Source organism: Pinus tabuliformis, chromosome 4_1 (assembly GCF_031772625.1).
Source record: "Pinus tabuliformis cultivar Carrire ecotype Pingquan chromosome 4_1, CPIR1, whole genome shotgun sequence".
NCBI lineage: Eukaryota > Viridiplantae > Streptophyta > Pinopsida > Pinales > Pinaceae > Pinus > Pinus tabuliformis.
Window position 1 is genome coordinate 241706245 of NC_142303.1, and position 26262 is coordinate 241732506.

The 26262-nt window shown below is 40.0% G+C and overlaps 2 pseudogenes; both read left to right on the forward strand.

Moving 5' to 3' along the window:
- The first annotated feature begins 296 nt into the window (after window positions 1-296).
- On the forward strand, window positions 297-15775 carry LOC149175160 (pectinesterase-like; annotated as a pseudogene).
- A 9500-nt stretch (window positions 15776-25275) lies between these two features.
- Window positions 25276-25895, forward strand: LOC149175161 (CBL-interacting protein kinase 32 pseudogene; annotated as a pseudogene).
- The last annotated feature ends 367 nt before the right edge of the window (window positions 25896-26262 follow it).

Genomic DNA, 26262 nt, shown 5'->3' on the forward strand with positions numbered 1-26262 from the left:
CCACCCTACTTTGAAATGATAAGGAAAGCAAGAGAACCATGTGATTGAAATGCCAAGTCTTGATGTGACCATTAAGACAATCCACTTCGTATTTGAATTTGAGGATAAGATTTACGTGCGTGTGGTGGAGAATGTTCGCCTAAAACAAGTAAATTGTCTCTGTAAATCGTTAAATGGAGATGATGGATAAGGAATCAACTCCAAAAACTCATTATAAAAGGCCAACACGTGATGGAGTGGAGATAACAGCAAGATTACCCATCCGTAATCTTTGTGCTTGAGTCCTTTTCAAAGCGATGGAAGGAAAGACGGAGAGTAGGAAAAGAGCCATCCAGTCCATGCAGCTTCCCTAGTTCTCATGGCGATCACAATCTGCATCCCCCTCTGGCTTCCCTTGATTCATGCCGAAGATGTACCGTCCATAGAATCACAAAACCAAATGGAGAGCGTTGAGGTCATTTGTAGCAAAACTCTCTATCCGGAGCTCTGCTATAACACTCTCTCGCCTCGTCTGGGGTCGTCTCCTGCACAAGCCAAGAAGTTTCTTCACGTTGCTCTAACGGTGGCACTGGAGGAGACGAACAAAGCTTTCGCCCTCGTTCTCAGATTCGTTCAGCAAACCAGTGCTCTGCAAGATTGCATGGAGCTCATGGATATTACGAGGGACCAACTTGATAGCTCTATATCTCTTTTGAAATGTCACGATCTAAAGGCATTCACGCATGAGCAGGCCGGCGATTTACAAACGTGGCTCAGCGCCTCAATCACCAACAGGACACCTGCTTGGACGAAATTTCAGATTACCCAAAAAGGGTCGTCAGAGTTCTTGTTGAGAGCAACATGCAAAACTTGAGGAAGCTTGCTACTAATTCTCTGGCAATAGCAAAGGCGGCGCAGGAGTCAGGAAGGCCTGATCCATCATCCGAGCTACGCCTCCCGTCCGATTCCATCAAGGACAATTTTCCTTCATGGCTATCTGCAGGAGATCGGAGACTCCTACATTCCTCTCCAAAAAATGTAGTGTCGAACGTGATCGTGGCTCAGGATGGCTCCGGAAACATCAAAATGATTTCACAAGCCATAGCTTCGACCCCAGACAAAAGTGCTAAAAGATACGTGATCAAGGTGAAGAAGGGAACGTATAAGGAGAACATGGAGGTGGGTAAAATGAAGACTAATATCATGTTGATTGGAGAAGGCATGGAGGCCACAATCGTTACAGGGAGCAGAAATGTGATAGACGGATCCACCACTTTCAATTCTGCCACATTCGGTAAATCACTAACCCACTTCTAAATCCTTCATAAATTCAGTTTTGCGGATCTTAATCACAAAAGATCCCTAAATCCTCACATTCCAGAGTATTCATCACTCCTTCCCTTTTTAGAAAATAATGCAACTATGTTTAACTACTTGAGTCCTTCAAGAGCTAATCTTCTTAAAATGTTCGAATGCAGCTGCTGTAGGGAATGGGTTTATGGCACAAGACATGGCGTTCGTCAACACAATAGGCCCATACAAAAATTAGGCGGTGGGTCTTCGAGTAGGATCAGACCAATTAGTCTTCTATCACTGCAAGATTGCAGCGTACCAAGATGTTGAAATTATAATTCCATCTGCAGCAGAAAACCGCCATTGGAGTTCCCTGTTATTTCCGTTTTCTTCATTTGCGATGCGATTGTGCGATGCAATCAAGTCGCAAATCGCTATCGCACATTAACCTGTTGCACCTCTGTTTTTGCGTCGAATGCGATTTCGCGATGTGATCAAATCGCAAATTGCAAATCACATAATTCAATGGTTATGGCAGCGGCGGTACACTTTTTGTTGTTTTCGAAAGACCTCCGTATGACTGAACCGTATACAAGGCTGATTGAATTAATTGACCGCCATGCTGAAGTAATTAAATAAATTAATTGAAATGTACTGGGGTTGGTAAATGTTAGTGAAGTTTTAATTACAGGAGTATGGCATAGGAAAATGCATTGTTATGTTTTTGTTAAAAAAAACTTGCAATGTAATGTGAAAAATGCAGCAGCGCGGAAAGGGAGAAATTTTTACACAACAATGTCAATTTCTCTTGGTAATGCACAACAGTGCAGAGATAATGTTTCTTTGTTGAGAGATGAAAATGTAATGAGACATGCAGCAGCGTGTGTTATGTTTTTGTGGTTGCTTGTTAAGAGAAAACAGGAAGGGAATGGGCAGCAGCGAATGCCCTGTTTTGCTATTCATTGAATAAGCGAATGTGATGCAAAGAGAAACTCGCCGCAGCAAATGTAAGGAGAATTCTTCCAGCAGGTTGAATGTAATACACACAGCAGTGTGGATGTAATGAAAAGAATATCCAGCAGCATAGAATTGTGAATTCAAGGGTAATGCGCAGCAGCGCGAATGTCTTTCTTTTGTAGTTGTTCATTTGTGAAATGAGTGGGAGCACGCAGCAACGTGAGTATAGTTTCTGTTGGTGAATATGGAAATGCAGAACATAACAGTGTGAATATGTTTTAGTGTGGTTTGTTGTTGAGAAAGGGAGCACGCAGCAGCATGACTGTAATATGTTTTGTTGAACATATGTAATGGGAATGCGCAGCAGCGCTAATGTCATTTTTGAGAATGAAATGTAATGCAGAGAAATACACAGCAGCGTGAATGTTAGAAGAGTTAAGAAATTTCCACACAGCAGTGTAAATTTTTCTTAAGAGACAGAGTGAGGTTTTGGAACTGCATCTAAAGCAGTGTTTTGTGTAATCCCTCTGTGAGAGGAAGACCCATTTTGTAACAATAGTTTTTTTTATGAATAGAAGTTTTTTTTTGTGTGTTGCTGAAACTCTATCTTCAGCAAGATGAAACTCTGTCTGCAACAAAACAATTTTAGTTTCCGTTGTGTTAGAAACAGAGCAATTTTTTCCTGTTTGTGTGTTCTGGAATTATCAGAAATTCCCGACATGGTATCAGAGCTTGTCCAGGCTCTTTGAAGATGTCAAAGAAGCTGAAGGAAGGATTTCTTGCTGCAACAGCTTCTCCAACAGCGTGAAGACTCAGTCAAGGAAAAATCCAAGTGAAGTATTGTGAAGCACAGTTAAGAGTGCAAGAATAGCTAGAGCCTGGTTCCTTTATTCAAAGCTTAACAGCTTGAAGGTCAACATTTAGAACACAAATGGCGAGGTCAAGGAAGAAAGTCTCCAATACTCCTAAGGATGTGTCTCCCTCTACTACTAAAATAGGAGACAATCAATTTGATGAGGCTCCAAGGCTCAATGGGAACTTTAATATATGGGAAGCAAAAATGAGAACTTTCTTACAGTCTTAAGGGATTGAACTTTGGGAATCAGTGATTGATGATAGCAGGATGGATAGAGAGTCCAAGGAGTACAATGCAAAAGCAGCAAAGACAATCTTGAATGGGCTACCTGATTATGTAAAGAAGAATCTAGGAAAAATATTCATCAGCAAAGGATATATGGGACAAACTTCATGACCTTCACTCAAAAGGAGTACTGACCATGACCATCAATCAAAAAGGAGATCCTGAACCCATCATAGAAGCTGAAAATGAGAATGATGACATCAAGGCTGAAGCAGACCTAGAAGATGAAAAGAATGAAAAGGACTTTGTAGAAGAACTCCTCGCTCAACTTATGACTACCATGGAAGAGATTAACAATTTGAAAAAGGAAAATGAGGCACTTAAGAAGATAGCTCCAGTTGGTAACCAAGATCAAACAAGGAAGAAAGTTGACCTCATCAAGCTTCAAGTACAAGAAAGGGATGAAGAGCTTGCCAAACTTAAGAAGGAATTTCATCAAAGCAAAAGGAAGCATCAAGAAGAAGCCATATCCATGACAAATTAATTGAATAAAGCAAAGAAGTAGGAAAATACCTTGTCAAGTCAACTTTGTTAGCCTCCTATTGCAATAGGTGTTCATATTTCATGATTGACAGTGGAAGTGCCAAAAATGTTCATCTTTTCCATGCTGCAAAAGTTCCATTTTTGAAGGATTTCACAATAAATAATTGTGATCCATTTCATGTTTTCAAGTGTTATATCTATTCAGATCACAAATATGAGGCAGTTTTTAATTTGGGCAGCTCAAGCGAGGCATGTCTAACTTCCCCTTCTTCCTCTTTCCCAATCACTCACTAATTCCCCTAAAAAGAGATCAAGATCTGCTTGATATCTCTTAATTTCATCATTTTCATATCATTTACCTTAGTAAAGATCTGCTTTACTTAAGGAGTGTTCATTTTTCCTCTACAAGATCTATTTCCTCTTTATAGCCTAAGACTTTTATACTTAGCGCTTTCTTCATCAATTTCACAATAACTTCTAACTCTAATATGTAAATCCCTATCTATTTCCCCTCCCCCACTAAAAAAGCACTAAATAGCTCCTCTATATATATATCCCCTCCCTCTGGTTGAAAGATAACCATAAGTATGCTTGGGAATTGCTAAGTTTGCCTGAAACTTAGCAAGAACCCTCATTTGCCCCTCAAACCATCTTCCAAATGCATTAGGACTCATTCCTATGCATAAAATCCCTTCCAAGTGTATAAAAACCATCATTAACCATGTTTTAACCTTTTTTAAAGGCTCAAAACCCTTCTCACAACATATAAAATTCCTCTTAAATGCTTTTGGACTCCTTCCAAGCATTAAAACCCATCTTTTTAGGCTATCGGACCCCTTCCGATGCCTTAGAATCCCTTCAAAACATTAAAAAGGCCCCTCCGATTTCACAAAGCCTCCCTTTAGTGTTAAAGCCTTGCTCCGAATACAAAAGCTCCCTTTTTGGACCCCCTCCGATGCGATATCGCAGTCGGGAGGGGGCAGTAATAGGTAAAAGCCCATATATGTGTTGTCCGATGGTTTATCATCGATCGCGACTTCGCATCGGCGTATCACATTGTTATTTTATCATATATACACCCCACCCATCCGCCGATCGCGATATACTATCGCATCGCATACATATATATTATCGCATCGCATACATATATACTATCGCATCGCACAAATACATATGCCCGCACCCTTGGTCCCCGCCGATTGCCGATGCTCTGATTCATCCGGAGCCATTGGATCAGGCCCTCAGAGCAACGGCCCCGATGATATCACAGTGCCCCGATATATCGCTCTGACTGGCCGCAGCCGAAATGATATAAAGCACGGCATATTAAATTTTCGGGTCCGCGGGCCCATTTTATTGTAAATCTGCCGATTTGGGACTGCTGATGGGCTGGACCTGAAATCCATAAAGAAAGAGCCTATAATCCTTTCGGGTCTGCGGGTTCATCGCTCATCAGAGGCATTGTGTTTTAGGACCACTGATCCGCCGATCGCCGATTTAGCGCCAGCTGTTGGATCGGCCCACGCCGGATCCAATGGCCAGGATCTAAGCTTATGAACAGTGTTCCGCCTGCGCCCAATTTTGATAGTTTTTTACGTTTAAAGGCATTTTTGCCTGTTTTAAAGAAAGAGGGCGATTTTCATTGTTTTATATGCGGCGCCCGTGCTCGCCACGGCTGCAAAAGAAACAAGGCATTGCTAGATTATATGAGATCACTCCAGGCCCCGAATTGCCCCAAATAGCAGGTTTTTGCCTTGGCAACCCATCAATAAACAGATCTTCCACCAGTTTTGCAGTAATGCTTCCTTTTGAACATATTTCAATCGGCCAAGCCCCAACAACCTTCCTAAGGCCCCGCAGCAGTTCTTTTGGCCGAACAGTGGCTAGGCAGGGGCGATTTTGGTATTAAAAGTGGATCAGTTAAAAGAAAAGGGGCGATTAAGTAGCGAAAAGTGTTTTGGCAATAAAGGAGAGCCCAGATTCAGCGAAAGAGTATCAGTTTAGCAGGTAATGTGTATCAGTGCGCGTAGAGGCCAAGCCACAGCATTGAAGAGACTCTAGCAAAGTCAATGAATACCAGAGCAGAATTAAAAGGCCATTCAAGGCTCACCAACCCACAGTTTTAGGCTTTAAGGCCACTTAAGGTAGCAGAACCGCTCGAGGGTACAGATGAAAAGTTTTAAAGGCATAGTTATTGCAAAAACAATGCATCAAGCCACATTTGAGAGCAGTGCTGCAAGTCCCAATGCGCAGTTATGGCTAAATGAATAGCACAGAGCCATAAGGACAGATTTCAACTCATTTTTGATGTGGTTGCCCCACCGCAGCACTTAGATAAATATTTTATGCATTTACTTCAAGATAAGATAAATTAAAGCACTCATTTCCCTCAGATCTACTTGAGATCTACTGTAATAGATATTTTGAGATGCCAGCTACCCCAGCGCAGCTGTTAGATAGATATTTCTTGCATTTATTTCTGTACAAATTAGGTTAAAGACACTTATTTCATGAGATCTATCTCAGATCTGTTGTTTGTAGATATATTTTCTATTTAAACCACCCTCTGTTATGAAAAAATGCTTGGTTGGTCATTTTTTTTTCTAATTCCAGACTTGCGCTGTAAGCCTGAAAGTTTCTATAATCAAAGATGTTGGAATGCTTGTTTCTGAACTGCTGGTTGTGGATTTGATGGCTTAAAGAGGATGCTACAGATTTCTGGTGTTTCTACATGACTCAATAAGTCCATCTTGTCTCTGTTTTCAGTTTGTATGTGTTTATGCCACCCTTATTTCACCATCTAAATAGCAGGAAATAAGAATAGCTTAGAATTTGCTTAGCAGCACTCTATGCTCAATTCCTGTCATTTCTTTATGTTTTCCTCTGAATTACTAATGGATATGAATACTTTATTGATCATGTTTGAGCTAGTTCTCTCATTTCTGAATGTTGTCTAGGAATCCTTCATTGCTCATATTTAGCCTTCATCCACTTTCCCTCTTTGGCTAGATGAGAGATCCCTAATTGCCTCTCATCCCCTAACCTTCGTTTCATCTTAATTCCAGCATTAAAAATTGTGCCATGTGTAGCTATCCTGCTCTGTATTCCCCTCTTCTGCCAAAGAAAACACACCCTTCAGTTCACATTCATTGACTCCATTCCCAATGGTCTGAACTTCTCATCCTTTGCATCCCAATTCTGCTTGAAAACATGTTTCTTCCCACCAAAATCAAAACAAACTCATGCACTCATAACTATCCCAAAATCACCCTTAAACAAAGCTATATTATAAAGAGAGAGCCCTCTCTGACTGCTGGTAGGCTAGGACCTGTAGTCCAAAGATTGGTTTGTGGTTACCTCGGCCGTATCCCTTAAGGAGCCAAGGGACAACCTGAGTGATAACATACTAGTGACTCCGCTGGGGTAATCTTCAGAAAATTCCAAAAAATCAGGCCAGAAGCTGGCTCCAAAGAGGAAATCTCATTTTCTGGAGAAAGTGCTCCTTTGCTTTAGAACCATTTTACAAGTTTGGTTCTGATCTATGATGGTCGATAGAGATCAGGCACACCAAAGTTAAAATCATCCACCTGGTGACTCCACTTCATTTTCAATCAAGACTCCACTGGAGGAACAAACCTGAAAGAGAAAATCTTTAAGTTTCCTCTGAAACAGTTCAGCAAAGCTATATTCCAACTCCTTCTATTATTTCCTCTTCCATCCCAGCTATTCTGTTTCTTCCTGCTGTTCCATTTATCCCGGCAAATATGGCGAATCGTTATGCACCTTTACAGTTACCTGCAAATCTAGGGGCTATGCCTCAAGATTATCAAACCAAAATCACATATTTTGATGGTACTGGTTCTTGCACAGCCCTGCAACATACCAAAAAAATGCAAGACTATTTTGAGATTTATGAAATAGATGACGATGCTATAAGAATGAAATTTTTTGTCCAAAGTTTAAATGGAGATGTAAGACCACAGTTTAGAGCTCTTTCTGCAAATTCCATAGCTGATCCAGAGTTTCTTTACCAAACATTTCTTAACAGATGGGAGAAAAAGATGCATCCCCTGCACATATTATCAGAATATGATACTATCACAAGAGGCCCTCAAGACGCTGTCTTAGACTATTGTGCAAGATTTAACAATGTATATAATGCAATCCCACAGAACCTCAGACCTCCACCTGATCTTGCTATGTATAAATTCCCAGATGGTTTTGATGCCGACATGGCATATCAACTGAGGGAAAGAGCCCCTCAAAGTTTAGCTGACATGCAGAGTATAGCTGCTAGTTTGGAGGCAAATCTAATTGCCAAGCGAAACAGAGCAAGAGCTGAGAGAAGAACTACTTGCAAAGATGAAACTTTAGTTTCTGAGCAATATATGGACGAATCTCCCAATCTATTGTATGAATATAATTTCTTTTCCTCTTTCAGTTGTCTGCCCAACTATCATCAATATGATGAAGATTTTGCGCCTCAAATCCAGATTAACCTTACGCAGGAATCAGAAGCCTTTTGGGCAGAGAGCAGCGTTTAGGCTCAGTAGCCTGAAATCAGTGATCGGCCTGTTCATTTCAGCTATGAAGAGGAGGAGAAAAATGAAGAAAATTTTGAAGCCAACGAAGGAACTTTGCCATTTTGTTTCTAATCTTTTCAGTTTATTAAGGATAATTATCATGCAGTTAATAACCAAGTGTCAGCATGCTTTGATACTGATCATCTAAAAGAGAGTCAAATCCTTGCTCCTAATGGATTACCTCTAGATTTACAGCCCCAAAGAGCCATTGAATGTCAGATTGAAGAAAAAGACTCAGAAGCAGCAGCATATGATTAAGAGCTCCCAGATGATTCCCCGCTGCTTTGTTTTGAATCTTTTGAGTTATCTAAAGAAAGGGAGGAGCAGCCAACACAAATCAGTCAAGTCCCATTCAAGCCTGTTTGTAATGAGTTGCAAGTATCGCTCCAAGTTTTGAATAATCCATCAGATGACAAGCTGAGTGATGAAATAAATCAGTGCTCTTCTCCATTAGAAGGCTGCCAGGCTCAATGTCAAGTTGCTGATGATCTCCCAATTCCAAAGCATGATAGTTGTCCCGAACTTTTGTACAGTTGTTTATTTCAGCTCAGCAATAATGTATATATGTTGCAGAACCCTTTTGTACAGTGTTTAGATTCAGCAAAGAAGGTCAGCAGTTTCCTGATCTTCTCAAAGATTAACAAAGCTATATCTGATGGCAAGATCTCCATTTCAAGTACCAGCAAGCACAAGCAGCAAAGCTCACTGATGTTCATAATGCTCAAGTGGCTGCATTGGCTGTTTCATTTCACCTAACCAACAAAGTAAGTGCTGATTAGAGTAGGTAGGTAGGATTTCAGTTTTCTGTTTGGATAGCAGCTTGCTGCAGTTGAAGCCCGAAGTGAAGGCCCTAAGCTCTTCAAGTCTGCTATCATATATATAAGTAAAGCAGCCAACAAAGGGAAGTTTTCAGAGTACAACAACAATTGAAGATCAAGGCAATCTGACCTGCTGTTCTTGACTTTTCACAAGGAAAATCCATCCCCATGTGGAGCCACTATTAGCCTCCTATTACAATAGGTGTTCATATTTCATGATTGACAATGGAAGTGCCAAAAATGTTCATCTTTTCCATGCTGCAAAAGTTCCATTTTTGAAGGATTTCACAATAAAGAATTGTGATCCATTTCATGTTTTCAAGTGTTATATCTATTCAGATCACAAATATGAGGCAGTTTTTAATTTGGGCAGCTCAAGCGAGGCATGTCTAACTTCCCCTTCTTCTTCTTTCCCAATCACTCACTAATTCCCCTGCTTGATATCTCTTAATTTCATCATTTTCATATCATTTACCTTAGTAAAGATCTGCTTTATTTAAGGAGTGTTCATTTTTCCTCTACAAGATCTATTTCCCCTTTATAGCCTAAGATTTTTATGCTTAGCGCTTTCTTCATCAATTTCACATTAACTTCTAACTCTAATATGTAAATCCCTATCTATTTCCCCTCCCCCAACTAAAAAGACACTAAATAGCTGCTCTATATACATATCCCCTCCCTTTGGTTGAAAGATAACCATAAGTATGCTTGGGAATAGCTAAGTTTGCCTGAAACTTAGCAAGAACCCTTATTCGCCTCTCAAACCACCTTCCAAATGCATTAGGACTCATTCCTATGCATAAAATCCCTTCCCAGTGTATAAAAGCCATCATTAACCATGGTTTAACCTTTTTTGAAGGCTCAAAACCCTTCTCACAACATATAAAATTCCTTTTAAATGTTTTTTGGACTCCTTCCAAGCATTAAAACCCTTATTTTTAGGCTATCGGACCCCTTCTGATGCCTTAGAATCCCTTAAAAACATTAAAAAGGCCCCTCCGATTTCACAAAGCCTCCCTTTAGTGTTAAAGCCTTGCCCTAAATACAAAAGCTCCCTTTTTGGACCCCCTCCGATGCGATATCGCAGTCGGGAGGGGGTAGTGATAGGTAAAAGCCCATATATGTGTTGTCCGATGGTTTATCGCCGATCGCAACTTCGCATCGGCGTATCGCATTGTTATTTTATCATATATACACCCCGCCCATCTGCCGATTGCGATATACTATCGCATTGCATACATATATACTATCGCGTCGCACAAATACATATGCCCGCACCCCGGTCCCCGCCGATTGCCGATGCTCTAATACATCCGGAGCCATTAGATCAGGCCCTCAGATCAACGGCCCCGATGATATCGCAATGCCCCGATATATGGCTCCAACTGGCCGAAGTCGAAATAATATAAAGCACGACATATTAAATTTTCGGGTCTGTGGGCCCATTTTATTGTAAATCCGCCGATTTGTGACCACCGATGGGCCGGACCCGAAATCCATAAAGAAAGAGCCTATAATCCCGTCGGGTCCATAGGTTCATCGCTCATCGGAGGCATTGTGTTTTAGGATTGTCGATGCGCTGATCGCCGATTTAGCACCAGACATTGGATCGGCCCGCGCCGGATCCAACGGCCAGGATCTAACCTTATGAGTAGTGTTCTGCCTGCGCCCAATTTTGATAGTTTTTACGTTTAAAGGCATTTTTGCTCGTTTTAAAGAAAGAGGGAAATTTTCATTGTTTTATATGTGGCGCTTGTGCCCGCCACGGCTGCAAAAGAAACAAGGCATTCCTCGGTTATATGAGATCGCTCCAGGCTCTGAATTGCCCCAAATAGCAGGTTTTTGCCTCGGAAACCCGTCAATGAATAGATCTTCCGCCAGTTTTGCAGTAATGCCTCCTTTTGAACATATTTCGATCGGCCAAGCGCCGACAGCCTTCCTAAGGCCCCGCAGCAGTTCATTTGGCCGAACAGCGGCTAGGCAGGGGCGATTTTGGTATTAAAAGTGTATCAGTTAAAAGAAAAGGGGCGATTAAGTAGCGAAAAGTGTTTTGGCAATAAAGGAGAGCCCAAATTCAACGAAAGAGTATCAGTTTAGCAGGTAAAGTGTATCAGTGGGCGTAGAGGTCAAGGCACAGCATTGAAGAGCCTCCAACAAAGTCAATGAATACCAAAGCAGAGTTAAAAGGCCATCCAAGCCTCACCAACCCACAGTTTTAGGCTTTAAGGCCACTTAAGGTGGCAGAACCACTCGAGGGTGCAGATGAAAAGTTTTAAAGGTATAGTTATTGCAAAAAAAATGTATCAAGCCACATTTGAGAGTAGTGCTGCAAGTCCCAATGCGCAATTATGGCTAAATGAATAGCACAGAGCCATAAGGACAGATTTCAACTCATTTTTTATGTGGCTACCCCAGCGTAGCACTTAGATAAATATTTTACGCATTTACTTCAAGATAAGATAGATTAAAGCACTCATTTCCCTCAGATCTGTTGTAATAGATATTTTGAGATGCCAGTTGCCCCAGCGCAGCTGTTAGATAGATATTTCTTGCATTTATTTCTGTAGAAATTAGGTTAAAGACACTTATTTCATGAGATCTGTCTCAGATCTGTTGTTTGTAGATATTTTTTCTATTTAAACCACCCTCTGTTATGAAAAAAGGGTTGGTTGGTCATTTGTTTTTCTCATTCCAGACTTGCGCTATAAGCCTGAAAGTTTCTATAATCAAAGATGCTAGAATGTTTGTTTCTAAACTGCTGGTTGTGGATTTGATGGCTTAAAGATGATGCTACAGATTTCTGGTGTTTCTGCATGACTCAATAAGTCCTTCTTGTCTCTGTTTTCAGTTTGTATGTGTTTATGCCACCCTTATTTCACCATCTAAATAGCAGGAAAGAAGAATAGCTTAGAATTTGCTTAGCAGCACTCTATGCTCAATTCCTGTCATTTCTTTATGTTTTCCTCTGAATTAGTAATGGATATGAATACTTTATTGATCATGTTTGAGCTAGTTCTCTCATTTCTGAATGCTGTCTAGGAATCCTTCATTGCTCCTATTTAGCCTTCATCCACTTTCCCTCTTTGGTTGGATGAGAGATCCCTAATTGCCTCTCATCCCCTAACCTCCATTTCATCTTAATTCCAGCATTAATCATTGTGCCATGTGTAGCTATCCTGCTCTGTATTCCCCTCTTCTGCCAAAGAAAACACACCCTTCAGTTCACATTCATTGACTCCATGCCCAATGGTCTGAACTTCTCATCCTTTGCATCCCAATTCTGCTTGAAAACATGTTTCTTCCCACCAAAATCAAAACAAACTCATGCACTCATAACTAGACCAAAATCACCCTTAAACAAAGCTATATTATAAAGAGAGAGCCCTCTCTGGCTGCTGGTAGGCTAGGACCTGCAGTCCAAAGATTGGTTTGTGGTTACCTCGGCCATATCCCTTAAGGAGCCAAGGGACAACCTGAGTGATAACAAACTTGAACAAAGGCAAAAGAGCGTGAACAAACTTGAAGAAGAGATTGGTTAGTACAAGGTAGAGGTCTCCTCCCTTAAGTCTCAGTTACAAGAAGCCAGGAAATAGGCACAAGGAGCTGAGAAGAAAATGGAGAGCAGTCAAGCAAAGAATGAAGAAATCTTCAAAATGAAGTCAGATATCATCTCCCTTAAAATAGTAGCAGCTGAAGCTACTCGTAGCAAGGAAGAAATTGAGGAACAACTTGCAAAGAAGAATAATGAGTGTGAAAGATTGGAAGAAGAGATTGTCCTCCTCAAAAAAAGGTTGAAGGGATGAACAAAATCATGAAGAGCTCTCAAGCCTTGGATGACATGCTCAGCTATCACAGATGTCCATCTGATAAATCAGGACTCGGGTATGCAGGTGAACCCTCAAACAAGAATGAAAATGCTTTAAGCAAAAGAGATGTGAAGAAGCCAGAAAGAAATTGTGATGCTCCTAGTTCCAGCAAAGGCAAGGAGAAAAATCAAGGCTACAATAGAAGAAATCCTATTCCAAGAAGAAATCTTGATCCAAGTAGAAAACCAGCTCCAAAAATAAATGTAGATGATGTCAATGAGGCAAGGGGCAATGGTTATCATCAAAGGATGTCAAGGCAGAAAGGCTTCAGAAGTACATCAAGGAAACCTCCATCTCCCAAGTACCAAAGTTCATTTTTTGGTTATTGTTATTCTTGTTCAAACTTTGGTCATATGGCAAAAGACTGTAAAGCATCTCATAGAGATAGATGTTATAGTCACCGACAACCTCCAAGAAACAATTTTACATGAACAAATCATGAAATCTTATTCATGAACAATGTAGAATGCTTCAAGTGTCATACATTGGTCATATGACACGTGATTGTAACTTAACATGGGCTCTTACACAAGCTAGAACCATGCAAAAGAAGAAAGTTACACAAGTATGGAGAAGGAAGGAAATACAGTCCGAAAGTCCCTTGAGCTCTCCAGCCAATCTAAGTTTTTTTTGAGAATATTCTGCCAAAAAGAGACGATGCATACAGTTAGGGGGAGCCTGTAACAGTTTGAATTTTTGAGGAAATGTCTGGGTATGACTGATAACCCAGCAGTTGAAATTAAAGGGGAGTGTTGAAATTATAATTCCAACTGCAGCAGAAAACCGCCATTGGAGTTCTCCGCTATTTCTGTTTTCTTCATTTGCAATGCGATCAAGTCGCAGATCGCTATCGCACATTAACCTGTTCCACCCCTGTTTTTGTGCCGAATGCGATTTTGCAATGCGATCAAATCGCAAATCGCAAATCACATAATTCAATGGTTATGGCAGTGGCGGCACACTTTTTGTTGTTTTCGAAATACCTCCGTATGACTAAACCGTATGCAAGGCTGACTGAATTAATTGATCGCCATGCTGAAGTAATTAAAGAAATTAATTGAAATGTACTGGGGTCAGTAAATGTTGGTGAAGTTTTAATGATTGGAGTATGGCATAGGAAAATGCATTGTTATGTTTTTGTTAAAAAAAAAACTTGCAATGTAATGTGAAAAATGTAGCAGCGCGGAAATGGAGAAATTTTTACACAGCAGTGTCAATTTCTCTTGGTAATGCACAACAGTGCATAGATAATGTTTCTTTGTTGAGAGATGAAAATGTAATGAGACACGCAGCAGCGTGTGTTATGTTTTTTTGGTTGCTCGTTAAGAGAAAACAGGAAGGGAATGGGCAACAGCGAATGCCCTGTTTTGTTATTCATTGAATAAGCGAATGTGATGCAAGGAGAAACTCACCACAACGAATGTAAGGAGAATTCTTCCAGCAGGTTGAATGTAATACACATAGCAATGTGGATGTAATGAAAAGAATACACAACATTGTAGAAGTGTGAATGCAAGGGTAATGCACAGCAGCGCGAGTGTCTTTCTTTTGTAGTTGTTCATTTGAGAAATGAGTGGGAGCACGCAGCAACGTGAGTATAGTTTCTGTTGGTGAATATGGAAACGCAGCACATAGCGGTGTGAATATGTTTTAGTGTGGTTTGTTGTTGAGAAAGGGAGCACGAAGCAGCATGACTGTAATATGTTTTGTTGAACATATGTAATGGGAATGCGCAGCACCGCTAATGTCATTTTTGAGAATGAAATGTAATGCAGAGAAATATCAGCAGCGTGAATATTAGAAGAGTGAAGAAATTTACACACAACAGCATAAATTTTTCTTAAGAGACAGAGTGAGGTTTTGGAACTGCATCTGAAGCAGTCTTTTGTGTAATCCCTCTGTGAGAGGAAGACCCATTTTGTAACAGGAGTTTTTTTTTATGAATACAAGTTTTTTTTGTGTGTCGCTGAAACTCTATCTTCAGTAAGTTGAAACTCTGTCTGCAGAAAAACAATTTTCGTTTCTGTTGTGTTAGAAATAGAGCATTTTTTTTTTGTTTATGTGTTTTGGAATTTCTCAGAAATTCCCAACGCAAGACACATTGTACGCACATTCTCTTCATCAATTCTACAATGAATGTAAGATTTCGGGCACTGTAGACTTCATATTTGGGAATGTCGCAGTGGTGTTTCGGAGCTGCACTCTGGTCCCCAGGAAACCCGGTGCAAATCAAAAAAATGCCATCACAGCACAGGGCAGAACTGATCCGAACCAAAACACAGGAACTTCCACCCACCACTGCAAGATCGCTCCAGACGCTGATCTCGTTCCAGTGAAAAGCTCATTCCCAACTTATCTGGGGGGTCGTGGAAGGAGTATTCCCGAACAGTTTACATGCAGTCGTACATAGATGGCGTTATTCAGCCTGCGGGTTGGCTGGAATGGGATGGAGCTTTTGCTTTGAAAACTTTGTATTATGGAGAATATATGAATATAGGGCAAGGATCCGCTACTGGAAACCGTGTGAAATGGCCTAGGTATCGGGTGATCAAAAGTTCTCAAGAGGCGAGCAAATTTACAATGGCAGAATTCATACGAGGCAATTTGTGGTTGCAGTCCACTGGCGTCGACTACATCGACGGATTGACAAATTAGTGACGTCGTTAGACTTTTGAAGAAATTCGTTTGTCTTTGTATTTCGTTTTCAACTTTTGAAGAAATTCGTCTGTGTCTGTATTTTGTTTTCATCTTTTGAAGAAATTCGTGTGTGTCTGTATTTCGCTTTCAACTTCAGAAGAAGATCGTATGTGTCTGTAGTGTCCGTATTTCACTTTCTATGGTTTTTGTATTGTATCCATGTTCCATGGAGTAATGATAAAATAAAATCATATTGAGCTTTAATAAATAGTTTCATAATCTATTGTGATTGTGATAGCAACTCTGATCCAAGCAAAATCATTTAATTCACTGCAATATCCCAACGTAACTTCTATCCGGCGCTATACGCCCTAAAACAAGAATGTCTCATTGTACTACTATCATGCAAATCAGCAAAATTTTATAGCCGATACCATAACTTTTTAATTATAGTGATCACCATTAATTTTAATTTTCTTTTTTACGTTCGGAACCGAATCTTAGAAATAGGCAATGAAGGCTTCTCCATGCATAAGCATTGCATGATATAAAATTGTGAAGGACATTATATAAAACGGTGACTCCGGAGGATGTCTGAAGCGGTCCCAGAACATTGGATAAAATTGTTCAGTGTTTACATGAAGGGGCCATCTCTTCTCTTTCCTGCGCACTTACTATTCAGAAAAATAGGATTAACGAACAATACTACTACAACAACATTATTGTTCATATTATCTCGAAAAATCATACTTCAAAAGAAAATTATAATCACCTCGGGTTTATGTATAAACCCGCTATTGTTATATATCATTTCAAGAAAACATTATTCAAAGTTGTTGAGCATGATTCTCATATATTAATTTGGTTGATCATTTCAAGAAAACTGATCCAGGTGGATGTTGGTGGCCACCCACCTATCCCATTTGGACCCCCACAACTGTCTCTTTCAGTCTTTTCAGTTTCCTAAATTGTAGCACAGTTTACTACTTTTAGCAGTTTTTTCGGGTCCTGAACTTCTGGAGCCATTTTGAGGCCCTAAACGATGTTTTTTTTGGGATTCTGGGGCAACATGGGTGCATGGACCGATGTTGCCTCCCAAAGTGGTAGTATTCGGATAGATCTTTCTAACGAGCTATCGTACGCGTCAAACGGAGATCGTATGCCAAAGTTACGACCCCGGGAAATTGATGTACCAATTTACCCAAACGGGGCCCACAATTTGGCGTTTCATCTTCTAGGGTTAGGTTTCGGGATGTGAAGTGTTTCCATTGTTTCTCAACAATAAATAGGCCTTCGAGCCTCATTGTAATATAGTTCGAAACAGTTCAAAGGCATGTAGCCGCACATATCTTCTCAGAGATAAGCTACCATCGCCCTAGCTGGTTTACTTCCATTTCTGGTTGTAAGCATATTTCAGTATTTTCCATTAATGAAATGAAGCATTATTTCCGCTGCATCTCTGTGTTTATGGTTATTGCATCTCTGTATTTATGGTTATCTCTGTAATCTATTGCGTTCCTGCTTAAATCCGGATCAGTGGTATCAGAGCGGTCTGCTTTTTCTCTGTTTTTCTTTGCATGTCCCCAACGAGGTCGGGATATAAGGAGTTAGGGCTTGAACTGGTCGAACCTTTGCAAGACCAGCCTCGCAAATCTTGACGGCCTCCCATGGGGGATGAGAAGAAAGATGAGGGGGCAGGAGATCCTATCAAAATCTTACTCGAAGAAGCGCTCGAGCAGCAAAGGAACGCGATGATGGATAGCTTTGCGCAGATCCTTCAGCGGCTACCCAAAAGCAACGCATCGGCTTCCAACAGCGACTCTGGAAACGCCACACCCTTCAAGGTACAAGTTAATTTTGAAATCCCCATCTTCGAGGGTCAAATAGACGCAGATGCCGTAGATAAATGGTTAAATCTACTAGATGGGTATTTTTCTGTTCACGAATTTTCAAGTCGGGAAAAGATTGTTTTTGCTCTTCTCAAAGCAGCCCCCCATGTCAAGGACTAGTGGGAAACCTACTGCGAGCAGAAGGATGAAAGCACAGGCTCACTATTTTCATCCGCACCCACTTGGAATGACTTCCGGGATGCCATTAAGGAGCAATACTACCCTGTCGGAAGCTATGAGGACAAATACATCAAATGGACCACACTGCGGCAAGGACGAGACCAAGATGTGCCGGAGTTCACAAACATTTTTCATACCCTTCGCACACAGTTGGGTATCAAAGATTCTTAGCTGCATCTGGTACTCAAATACCGTGGCTGCCTGCACAAATACATCCAGGAAGAGATGGGGTTCTTGAACATCTCCTCACTCGGCACAGCATACCGATACGCTGTCAAAATCGAGCAAAAGTTCAAACAGAAGAAGCGAGACTTTGGATCTACAAATCCGAAGCCCAAAGGACAAAGCCAAGGCGGGGTGACCCAAGACAACCCATCGAAGCCGCAAGAAAAGAACACCACCATGAAGCCGAAGAAGGACACAGGGAAGTGGTGCGAGTTCCACAAGAGTCTCACTCATAACACAAGTGAGTGTCGGACCAAGCAGTTGCTGGTGGCTGAGTTGAAGGCTTCCGAATCAGATGCATGTTCCGACCATGAGCTAGAACCCGACAAGGGGAATGGCGAAGGGAAGCAAATCATTGATGCAGATCCCAGCGCCATTGTTGCCACCGCCAAGATCCAGAAAGATGAGCCCGAAAATCCAGAGGAAGGGGAGCGTCTTTTCCACTCACAGATGTGGGTGAAGGGTTCGCCGCTACAATTCATTGTCGACAGTGGCAGCCAAAAGAACCTCGTTTCAGTAGAGGTCGTGAAGCGGTTGGGCCTACCGACTACACCTCACCCACAGCCGTACAGTATCGGGTGGCTTCATGAAGGACGAGATCTAAAAGTTCGTCAGCAGTGCCACATTCCCTACAGTATCAAACCCTTCACAGACGAGGTAATGTGTGATGTTACACCTCTAGATGTTTGTGATGTATTATTAGGCCAACCATACTTGTGGAGGCGACATGCTGTGTATGAGTCTAGGCCTCGTGCTGTCATTATTTCTTTGAATAATTCATTATACAGGATACCGGAGGTAGCCCCACCTACCACCACATATTTGATCACTACCAAAAAAGGCAGCAAGCTCATATCACAGACTAGGAAATTCATCTGTCTGGTTCACTCCCAAAGTAAGGGGAAGATCGTTGCTACATCCATGACCCCTGCAAAGGGTTCCTCCACGCAGCAGCAGCAGCAAAGGGATACGGTCATGAAAAAACACAGGAACAACTTCTCCTCACCCACATGGGTACCACACAAGTTTCAGGTGGGCAACAAAGTCTGGTTGCATCGACAAAAAGAACGCTTTACCAGAACCCATCAGAAGCTCAGATCACTCCGACATGGTCCTTACAGCAGTACCAAGGCTATGGGGAACAATGCTTTGGAGCACATCATTCCTCCATTCCTTCGCCGGCACCAAATGTTCAATGTGGACCATTGTCAACCACGCTTCCCACCATCACTTGACACATCAGAGATTGTAGGACAAGTTCAGCAGATGGAGGAACTCAACGCAATGGGGACCATTGCTTCCTAAGGGGGGAGGAATGATCCAGGTGGATGTTGGTGGCCACCCACCTATCCCATTTGGACCCCCACAACTATCTCTTTTAGTCTTTTCAGTTTCCTAAATTGTAGCACAGTTTACTATTTTTAGCAGTTTTTTCGGGTCCTGAACTTCCGGAGCTGTTTTGAGGCCCTAAACGACATTTTTTTGGGATTCTGGGGCAACATGGGTGCATGGACCGATGTTGCCTCCCAAAGTGGTAGTACTCGGATAGATCTTTCTAACGAGCTATCGTACGCATCAAACGGAGATCGTATGCCAAAGTTACGACCCCGGGAAATTGATGTACCAATTTACCCAAACGAGGCCCACAATTTGGCGTTTCATCTTCTAGGGTTAGGTTTCGGGATGTGAAGTGTTTCCATTGTTTCTCAACAATAAATAGGCCTTCGAGCCTCATTGTAATACAGTTCGGAAAAATTCAGAGGCATGTAGCTGCACATCTCTTCTCAGAGATAAGCTACCATCACCCTAGCTGGTTTACTTCCATTTCTGGTTGTAAGCATATTTCAGTATTTTCCATTAATGAAATGAAGCATTATTTCCGCTGCATCTCTGTGTTTATGGTTATTGCATCTCTGTATTTATGGTTATCTCTGTAATCTATTGTGTTCCTGCTTAAATCCAGATCAAAAACATTATTCAAATTTGGTATCTCTCACCTTAAAATTAAAATTTTATCTAGTACCAAATAAAAAGTGGTATAATATCCAATAATATGATTTAAGAAATATCATATCATATAAAAAGTGAAATAATGTAAAATAATATTATTTAAAAATTTTAAATGCATATTTGAAGCAACCAAATAAGTAACACAATGTTATTGAACAAAAATTATGATAAGCCTTTCTAGATCGATTTGTCATTCTAGGGTGCTTTGTCATTATTTATTTGGAATTATTTGTTCTTATCTTGGTATTTTGTATTTTGTTATTATTTTTGTTTGGTTTTTTGTTGAATTAAAAGGTCAAGAAGGCCATAGATATTATAAAATTTTAGATTAAATTTGAGTATGAGTTGGACAATGTTAATAAAAAACGTTTTTTATCTTCAACTCTTAGTGTCACAAAGGTCATAGACTCTTGTATTTTGTGAATTGACCAATGCCCAATTTCATTATCAAGCTCATGAAAATTTGTTCTTATATTAACAATGTTTATTTTCTTCTTTATATTATTTCATATAAAAAGATAGTTTTGACTTTTTAGATTTAAATAAGTTTTTATTTTCTTTTTCCCTTTAACTCCACCTAGAATTTCTCTTTAATAATATTTTTAATATTAGCCTTTTTTTCTTCTTCTTTTTTCTATATGATAGTTTTCTCTTTATTCCAATAAAATCTATCTAAAACTAAACATATTTATATTATCCCCATCAGATCTTTATACCATTTTTTTTGTGTTATATTTATATACATTTCTACATTATTCTTGTTATATCTACTGAATGATAAGTTAAATTTCTTTTATTTTTTAATAAAAAACAATTAACTTTCAATTAATTCACAACATAAACTTGTAATTTTGATATAAAAAATATATTACAAAAATCTAATATAATTAATTTCAACAACGATTATATTACCAGAATCCAAAAATATTTTAAAAAATAAATAAATAGATAAACTAAAAATTTGAATGGACCCAAAGTCATATTTGGTTTGCTATTTTTTTAACGTCCCTTCAAATAAGAAAATAAAAAACCTTATCTTGGGTTCCTTACTCTACATCCTTATCTTGGGTTCCTTCCTCTACATCGAGATTCCAGGATCTGTTACTAGCTTTCTCTTCTTGAGTTCCCTTCAAGTACCTTAGAACTCTTTTTGCAGCAGACCAATGTCCCTCACAAGGCTTTTGCATAAACCTGGAGAGGATTCCAACAGCAAATGAAATGTCTGGTCTGGTAGTAGTGAGGTAGATGAGACTTCCTACAAGCTGTCTATACTTTGTTGCATCCTAAAATTCCTTTCCTTCAATAGATGTGAGCTTCAAGTTTTGTTCCATTGGAGTACAAAGGGGATTGCACTCTGTCATGCCAAATCTGTTTAACAAATCTCCAATGTATTTCCTTTGAGAAAGAAATATGGACTTTGGATGTTGGGTTACTTCAATGCCAAGATAGTAATGAACATAGCCCAAATCAGTCATTTCAAAGATTTTTCCTAATTCTTTCTTTATGGATGCAATATAGCTTTCATTGTTCCCTGTCATTAAAAGATCATCTACATATACCACAAGATATACAACTGTTTTGCCAACTTTCTTGACAAATAAAGTTGCATCATCAAGATCAAAATGATTGAAGTTGAGTTTCAGAAGATGCTCAGTTAGTTTTTCATACCAGGCTCGTGGTGCTTGTTTGAGGCCATACAAGGACTTCACAAGTTTGCATACTCTGTGTTCATGTCCTTTCACAGCAAATCCTTCAGGCTGGGACATAAAAACATTCTCTTTTAGATCTCCATTCAAGAATGCAGTTTTTACATCCATTTGATGGACTTTCCAACCGTTCTGAGCAGCTAGTGCAAAGAGTGTCTAGATGGTGGCCCATTTTGCTGTGGGAGCAAAAGTTTCCTCATAATCGACCCCTTCCTTCTGTGCAAAACCTTTTGCCACAAGCCTAGCTTTGTGCTTGTCAAGTGAGCCACCAGCTTTGTACTTGTTCTTGTAGACCCACTTATAGCCAATTGGTTTGGTTCCAAATGGAGGATCAACCAGCTTCCAAGTGCCATTCTTTATGAGGGCATCATACTCCTTCTGCATCGCTTCTTTCCATTCATCATGAGAAGCAGCTTCTTTGAAGGAAGTTGGTTCAAAATCTGTAGACAAGTTCAATTCACAATCATAAGTAACATCCATATCAACAGGTGAATTAGAGTTATCTACATCACCTCCATCTTGTCGGTTTGTATTTCTGGTTCCTTTTTTTCCAATTTCATCAGGATGAACACTTTCAAGTGTCTTTGTCAGCCACTTTGGGGGACCTTTCTGAGATGGTCCAGGCTGCTCTGTTGATTGAGTTTGGTCTGAATCAAGATTGAGTCTCCCAATTCTATCAATTACATCACTTAAAGAATCATCCGTTGTTGGAGTGTCATGCAGGGGAGATTGTTCTTCAGAAGGAGATTCCACATGTTGATCTAGTATAGGAATCCCCCCTTCAAGATGTGGAATCTGATTATCAAACTCTTGAAATGATTTCAGTTTTGTGAATCTATCCAAGCGATCAAGTTGCCGCTCAACAACACCGTCAGATTTGGATGATTCAAGAAAAATGACATCTCTAGATAAAACAAACTTTTTATTTACTTCATCATAGAGACGATATGCTTTAGATGTGTTTGAATACCCCAGGAAGATACACTTACGACTTCTAGCACCAAGTTTGTTTCTATGTACCTTTGGTATTAAAGCATAACAGGTGGAACCAAAAATCCTGAGATGTTTTACTGAAGGAACATGTCCATACCACAATTCATAAGGAGTCTTGTTTCTTATAGCACTAGATGGACATCTATTCTTTATATATGCAACACATAGAACAGCATCAGCCCAAAACATTGTCTTTACATTTTTGAAGAAAAGCATGGATCGTACCATATTCAAAATTGTTCTGTTCATTCTTTCAGCTACACCATTCTGTTGAGGATTATAAGGCACAGTTGTTTGATGTTTAATCCCATGTTGGCGAAGATAGTGTTCAAATTCATTTGATGTATATTCTTTTCCATTATCAGTGCGAATAGACCCAATATGAGATTGTGCATCATTTTCAATCCACTTATGAAAATTCTTGAATGTTTGAAAAGCATCAGATTTGTTCTTCAATAAGTAAACCCAACACATTCTGGTGTAATCATCAATAAATGTCATGATATATTTATTTCCATTTGCAGAAGGAACAGGCATTGGACCACATAAATCTGAATGAATGAGTTCAAGTTTCCTATGTGCTCTTGAATGTGAATCATGAAAAGACTGTTTGCTATGCTTTCCTAGAATGCAAGCATCACATTGCTTATGTTTTCTAGGAATTGTAGGAAAACCAGCAACACCATTTTTCTTTAATAAGCGAAGACTGTCATAGTTTAAATGTCCAAATCTAGCATGCCATAATAAACTTGATGGAAGTGTACCTTCTTCATGATGAGAGATATATGAAAAATGTTGTGCATGAGCAGAGGTTCCTTGCAGTTTAAGAAGTCTTTCTTCTTCTATACCCCTCATGACAAGTGAATGGTCAGATGCCTTTCTTACCTCAAGCTTTCCATCAAACATATGAATGGAGTGACCTTGCTGGCGGATGTGGACCAGGGACAGCAAGTTTCTCTTGAGCTGTGGGAGATATAGAACATGATCCAGAAGAAAGTCTTGAAGACCAGGCAGTTTAAGCCTGATTGTGCCAAGCCCTGATGGCTTGATTTTTGACTGATCTGCAAAGTATACTGCTCCATCAACATTATCAGTGAAATCTTCAAAAAAATCTTTCCTCTGAGTCATATGATAGGTTGCTCCTGAATCAAGCAACCAGTCATTTTTCGAAGAAGTAAGTGAAGCATTAAACATATCTTCATTTACTCCAATGTTACATTGTGCCTCAATATAGTGAGCGGATTCAGGTGTTTTACCTTTGTCTGTGTTATCAGTTTTACCTTTCTGCTGATTTCTTCTCTGCTCAATCTTTTCCCATGGTAGCTTGCATGTAGAAGCATCATGAGATCCATTTCGTTTGCAGTGAATGCAATGTAAGTCTGCCTTTTCTTCTTGAGGGTGTCTGCCCCCCCTGCCTCTGAAATATCTTCTTCTTTCTCTTGAATGCATACTGTAACAAAATTATTTCTACTGATAGAAAATCCTTACGTTACAGCCTTCAAATTCCTCTAATATTTTGCTAAAAGCATCAACATACTGTAATACTACTATGTTTTGAAAAAAACGCAATGGATCACTTCAATCTATTAATATATCACTTCAATATATTAAAAATGCGCAAGGGATATATCACTTCAATATATATCAATGCAAAAAACTGTTATGAAAGCAGCGCAATATATAAAACCATCCCAATACTGAACAATACTGAACACTTTCAACTATCCCAGCAGCTCCTCTGAATGTAAATTTAACCAGAGATTGTTGACATTTATTAAGCGATTTTCAAACCGCATGCAACACAATACACATGCCACTGCTATGCGCAACTTCTGCTTTAAGGGCATTGCAATTGCTTCGAATTTGATTGTTAAAAGTGAGTTTTACAGACATGGTCTTTGTCAAGAACATTTTCATTCTTTACCTGATTACCTGGGGATGGTACCATGATCCATCATATACACGAATCTCTTCTCTTTGGTCATGGAACCCACGGTTCCTTGAGCTCTGGAAGGATCACCCGCGTTTTCTTCTTCTCCTCCTTCGTAGGTACAAATCTGCCTGTGCTTTCAAAAGTGCAATTTTATGGGAAGTAAATGTGTCAATTCAGATAGACACTCTCCAGTTTATGTATGCCTGTATCCCTCTGAATTTTCGATTCTCTAACGTAAATATGTCCCATACAGATGGGCACTTCAATTTTATATGTCCACCATCTGAGTTTTCAATTTTCAAAAGAGACTCTAGCTGTAGTCAGATACAACACGGACTAACCGATTCATTTGCCTTTATCAACAGATGTCTTTTCTACGTAACGTTGGAGACACAGACTTTCGACTCAACATATTACAATTAGATTCAGCCCTCACACCGCACTCCACGACATGTTTGAAATCAAGACAATTATGAGAAAGACTGCAGCTCAAAATAATAAATTCAATACCTCCTCGCTGTCTCAGATCCAAAATAGCGCCCTCCCTAAAAGAGCTTTCACATCAAATGCTTGACGCAGGTCATGGCCTTCAGGGTCTTGCTTCTGCGTTCATCTGCCATTGATAATCCGAGAACTTCATCGGTGACATCCTGGAGCTTTCCTTCATGGTTTTCTTCAAGTGCAAAAAATCTGATTTCAAGAATTTTGGATCCAAACCCAAAGATGCGTATTACAGTACCTGATGTTTTAGAGGATGTATGGTTTAAGAAAGGCTACAAGCCGCCCAAGTTTCAAGAAGACGTGGATATAAATCTAGATGATGTGGATGCCGTTTTCAATGACTCTCAGGGGCACTTATCCATAGCTACAGAGATACTTGAAGTAGCTCCGTCGCTTTTCATGGTGGAGCTTCGTAAAGCCGGAGGTGACACATTGGAATTTCACAAGTTCTACAAGAATCTTTCAAGTGGGATAGAGGACATTGTCTGGAAGTCTGAAACGATCATGGAGTAGAGGGACTGCGATGGCTGGAGAATGTTCCGCAGCGCACCAAGAATTCCCCTCGAAAGTTTCAAATCAATTCGGATAGCAAGAAGAATTTGCTTGAAAACGTTACCATGCAGATGCGCAGGGAATCAATGTCAGAGCCAGGCAGAGGGAGAGCAGGTGTAGCAGATGCAGGTCAGAGCGGTGGCAGTTAATGCGCAGAGAGACAGAGGACCGGATGCGCAGAGAAAACGGATGCGCAGTCTCTCAGGACAGAGGTTTCATGAGGCAGCAGAAACCTGGCAGAGGCAGGAGTTACAGCTATTTCTGGGACCTGTGCTCTGATACCATGTCAGGCCAAGGTAACTCCAGGATGAGCGAGAGAAACAACTGATAATATTATTCATTAGCTAACTCATATTTATATACATAAATACAACGGATCAGTTCATCTTCTAGATGACTGTCCAGTTCACCCATCCGTTTCGGATTAGGTGTCAACACTCTAAATGATTAACTTTTTTTTTTAATTATATTAACTTGTATCTTAAATGTAATTTAAACTACATAAATTTGTAATTT